A 6000-nucleotide genomic window follows, 5' to 3' on the forward strand; every position below is an offset into this window, starting at 1 on the left:
ACTTAAATATTTATTATTCAATTATGACATCATGCGTTTTTTTGAAAAATTGGATCATTGACCCACCATCTAGATAAGAAATAGCATTGCTTTTGGATTAGTTTTAAATTAGGGAAAATTATAGTCTGAGCCGGTTGCACATTTAAAATTTAGTTACAAGTTGGTCCATAAACCAACAAAACTCTACAAATGGCTTTACATTTCAAGTTACAAAAACCCTCGCCATGTCATCGGAGGGTTATGTGGCTATTGCGAACATGGGACTCTTAGTCCATATTGGACACAATAAAAAGCTTATACTGAAATTACCCTTTAATGTTGGGTGATTGGAAAATAAAAAAATGGTTTTTAATTTCTCTCTCTCTCTCTCTCTCTCTCTCTCTCTCTCTCTCTCAATCTCCCTCACACTCTTTCATTCACAGTCATCTTTATCTACTCAACGACTATGTGATATGAAAATAAATAAAAATGGTTTTTGGTTTCTGTATTTATGTTCTCTATATCAATTTCTCCCATTCTCTTTGCCTATCGTTCTCCCCTAATCTCTCTTATTCTCTTTCTCGGTCAATCTCTCATTCTCCCTTAATTTCTATCATTCTCCCTCGGTTTCTCTCCCTCTCCCTCTCTCATTTTTTTATTTTCTTATTTTCTTACACACTTATATGGTATTAATCAGATCGTATAAAAGAACATGAGATGAACTTGGTATGGTTCAAAAATTATTACACCAAATTGATAAAATTCACAAGAAACTCTTGGCTATGAAATTTACACCAATTGAAGAACAATAGAGATTGAGGGATAAGGAGATTTTGACTAAGATGGAGAGTGAGGGAGAAGAATGAGAAAGATTAAGGGAGAACAATAGAGAGATGTTTTGATTTGACTATAGACCGAAATAGAGAGAATGGGAGAGATAGAGGGAGTGGGAGATCGAGAGATGATTATGAGAGTGAGAGAGAAGGGAGGGAGATTGAGATACAGAGGGAGTGGGAGAGAAACTGAAAACCTATTTTCGATATGAGTTTTGTGTTGTGTCCAACATAGAATAAGAGTCCCATGGCAATAGCCACATAAGCCTCTGATGATGTGGCGGGTTTTTTTATAATTTGAAATGTAGAGCTGGTTTTCAGAGTTTGGTTGGTTTCTGGACCAACCTGCAACCTAATTTTAAATTTACAACTGACTTTAACTATACTTTTCCCTTTAAATTATATTTCATTTACATTATATAAAATATTTTTTACTTATCACACTTAATTTTTGTTTGTCTATGGTATCATTTTACTCAAACCACTAATCCACCATCTAAAAATAAAAATTGTTTGATTTCTAGGTTGACATTAAATTTTGTATTACATTTCCATCATTGATAAAATTATTTATTATATAAAACTTATTTTTGTTCAATATAATGAATGTACAATATAATATAAAACTTATTTTTGTTCAATATAATGAATGTACAATATTAGAAATGTACCCAATACTTTATTTTTTATAAATATATAACATTAGATATGTGCCCAAAATTTTCTCTTATTTTTTTTTATTTTTGTGATTCTTTGTATTTTTTATTATTAAAAATTTTATTATTTGACTATGACATCATTTAATTTTTAGGTAGATTTTGAAATTGGCTTTCCATTTTCATCATAATAAAAATACTTCTTACATTTTATAGTTATTTATTTTAATTTTTTATTATTTAATTATGGAATTATTTATTAATCCATTTGACCCCAAATGATCAAATTGCTTGCCCACCATCGGGAGGGAAGAAAATGGTTTTGTTTTCAAATTACTTTTCAAAATATTTATTTTTTATATTATTAAAATTAATATTGTGGATTTAATTACAAGAATTTAATGATGAGAACAATATATTTTAAATATAGGATTTAATGAGAGAGAATAGGAAAATATTTTTATTTCCAATTGGTTTTAAATTTTACATTCCATTTTCATCATTAATAAAAACATTTCTTATTTAACATACTTATTATTGTTTAATATGTATGTTAAAAATGTTCCCAATTTTTTTTTATTTTTAATTTTTAATTTTATTATTTAATCTTGGCAACATGGATTATCCCATTTGACCCAAAATGATTTAATTTCTTACCACCAATTAGATGAAAACACTATTTTTGCTAGGTAGATTTTAAAGGTATAAGCTTTTATATTATTGGAATTATTAATTTATTAAGTATGGATTTAATTAATAGAACTTAATGATGAGAAGAAATAAAAATGACTTAAATATATGATTCAATGAACATGAATAAAAGTTAATAACTTAAATATTGGATTTAATGAGAGGATTGAATGCATTGAATATCTTTAAATTACCCCTTCTCAACTCATTTAATATCAAGAAGCAATTACCCTATTTGCCCTCATTTTTTTTCATTAAATTTAAATATAAAGAAGTAAATATTGTCCTTAGAAAATTCTTGAGGCCATTCGTACCTTTTAAAGTAGTATAGATTTGTTGTGTATTTTTGCTATAAATTTTTAATAATTATTAGAGATTAAACTATTGTTCACAGGTTGGTTTGGTTCAGTTGTAGGTTGTTTGGGAACCAAATCAACCTGGTTTGGTTTGGGGTTGGTCACTCAGGTTATATCAGTTTGGGCCAATTTTTGGTTTGGTTAGTCAGTTCAAAAGATTTGAACTTAAAAAATTAATATATATATATATATATATTCGATTTTAGTCAGTTTACAAATGGCCAAAGCAAAATTGATCCAATCTAGTTGGGTTGAAAAATTGTTGAACCAAAGCCGACTAGAAATACTAGAAATCGGGTTGGTTAGTTTTATTAGTTTGATTCGGAATGGTAATGAGGTGGGGTGGGGATGAGGAGCATCTCCCCATCCCCATCCTCAAAAATCCCTATCCCCGTCCTCATACCCGCTAACGGGGACAAAGTTATCCCCATCCCTGTCTCCACGGGGATTCCCACTCCTTGTGATTCTTTATAATGTCAACCATTATGTTTTTGTTTTTTATTTTATTTAAAAATAAAAATAAAATAATTAAAATTCACAGTCCTGTGAAGAAAAGATTTAAACATATTCAACCATATTTTTAAAAATATTAACATATAGGCATATGTGTACATATATACATATATAAACGTATGTGTACGTATATACATATTAGCGGGGATCCCATAGGGCGGGGATTGGGGTCCACACGGGGCAAGGAGTGCTATCCTTGTCCCCACATCGTCCCCACTAACAAGGATGAAAATTTCCCCATCCCTGCCCCATTCGGGGCAGATCCCTATGTGGATCAGGGAAATGGGAAAATTGCCATCCCTAAATTTGATAAACAACCGTATCTAAAATTAATTGTTATTTTTGTGTTGTAAAAAAATATCAAAAGTAGTATATAAAATATAAAGGATTATTAATTATTATATAAAACAATTGTATACTCTTACGTGTTTCTATTGTTTATCTTTAACTTAACAAATCTTGTGCATTGCACGGGTCCTGGTAGTTGTAATATAAAATGGGTTTTGTATTGTATATATTAGTATTTATACTCTTTTTCCCAACTAAGACTAAAGTAGAGGTGTAAATTGGGCGGTGGTGAGTTAGCATGACATAGCCCATGGGTGGCTTGCACAAAGCACGGAACATGCCGTGCCGGCTTGCAGGTCGAGTCGAGTCATGCTTCCCTCTTCTAGGATACTTCAAGGGGTTGGCCCAGCATGGCTTACGGCCTGAGCTCATGTTGGCCCTTGCCATGCCACAGGCTTGGGCTGAGCAGGCTATAGGCTATGTCGAGGGCATGGGTCGTGCCAAGTTGGGCTACGGTCTAGGCCTTAGGCCTGGGTTGAACCAGGCCAGTCTATTTTTTTTTGACATTTTGATTTTTTCCTTTTATTGCTAAGTAAAATACTTAAATTTGGGAACAAATTAAAACAATTAAAAATTTAATAAAAAGATGAAAAAATGCTTAACAAAATGCAAAATAGACAATAAATTGAAAAAAAAGGAATTTTAGTTCATATGAATTTGAACAATACAGTGGTAAATGGATGAATGAAATATTGAAAATGGAAAAGAATATAAAAATAATATAATAAAATTATAAATTGACAATAAAAAAAATTCATTACTGAAAAAATAACAAATAATTTAAATAAAATTAAAAAACAACATTTATAATAATTTTAAGAATGCTATACAATTATTGAGTATACAAAAAATATTGACTTCATCATTATTCCTTAAGTTCCACCTACATCTCTTTAACCTTGATTATCATCATTTGCTTCTAGTGAAACATTAGGTGAAGTGTCATGCCCTCCTTTATCTTGAAATTTATCCTCAACATCTAGCCAATCTTTCAAGCATATGCATATCTCTAGACTTTCATCATTCATGCAATTTTTCTTGTCATCCAACACCCTTGTACCTTGCATGCACTAAAACAAGACTCTGATGGAATTGTAGACACAGGAGGGGTTGGTAGATCACGTGCCATGGTGGCAAGAATTTATAGTTTTTTCCATGTTCACTCCACTAAATTAAAATATCAAAATTATTTATTTCCTATGAGTTGAAGAAATCACCTAAATTAAAAAAAAATTGCTTATAAATAAAAATTAAGTTCAATAAATTAACTTGATTAAGTGGTAGTAGATTTCTACCTCTTACTTATTAGAGACCAACAAATTTCTTTTCCACTACAAGAATTAGTTGTTTCAAAAGTGGAAGTTGCAGTTTTCCTATGCCCTATCATTTGAGATTCATATAAATTATACATTTCAAATAATAAACTATAATTTTTTTATTTCCAATTTCAATATTCATATTTTCACAATATGATTAAGTAATATATCTAAACTATCTTTCCTAATCCTAGAATCTAATATTGTAGCTAAGCAATAAAGAGGCGATATGTTCTCTGAATGTTTTTTAAATTTATTTCTCATTATTTCAGCAATACTTTTGAATTGTCAATGTTTTCTATACTTTGCAAAACATTCACTAATTATAAATAAAAGATTAACTAAAGTGCAACTAGTTGGGTAATAAACACCTGAAAATTCATTAGTTGTATCATAAAAATTTTGTAAAAAATCTTTTATACAAATTGCCATTTCCCCGTCTTCCTCAAATATAATATCATGTGGCATTTTTGCATTATAAAAATCAGTAAAAATTTGTTTGTATGAAATACAACTTTCTAACATAAAATAGGCAGAATTCCATCCATGTTGAACATCTAATTCAATTTTTTTATATTTTTAAACCATAATTTTGACATAAATATTTAAATTCTTGTTTTCTTGTTCTAGAACTTCTAATATACAAAATACAATTTATAATTTTAAAAATATGAGGATAAATAATATTTAAAGCATGCTGAACATATAAATTTAAGATGTGACATGCACATCTAATATGAAATAATTTATCATTTAAACATGGTTTTAATTGAGATTTTAAAATATTTACTGTAGAATCATTATTATTAGCATTATCAAAACTAATAGAAAAAAAAGTTTATTTTCAATTCCATAATTATGTAAAATATTTAAAATACTTGCAACAATTGTTAGGCTAGTATATGGTCATTCAAGCCTAGTAAAACTTAAAATGTATTTTTGTAAAAGCAAATTTTCATCAATAAAATGACCAATAACACGAATATAACTTATATTATATTTAGAGGTCCAAATATTAGAAGTAATTGCAACTCTAGAATTAAAATTTGATAAAATAGAAATTTAATTTTGTTTATATGATTAAAAAAAATTAAAGCATATGATCTAGTAGTATTTCTAGAAACTTTTTGAAATTGTGAATTTATAGAATATTATAAAAATCTTTCAAGTTTAGTATCTTTAGCTAATAAAAATGGTTGTTCAACAAGTATAATATATTTTGCTAACTCTTGCCTCATTTTTTATTGAGAATATTTAAAAGTACCAAAAACCCTATACCCAATTTGAATTTGAGATGTTTCCTTCCATT

The sequence above is a fragment of the Nelumbo lutea genome, chromosome 2 (assembly GCF_056320005.1).
Source record: "Nelumbo lutea isolate HS-2025 chromosome 2, American lotus-T2T, whole genome shotgun sequence".
Lineage (NCBI taxonomy): Eukaryota > Viridiplantae > Streptophyta > Magnoliopsida > Proteales > Nelumbonaceae > Nelumbo > Nelumbo lutea.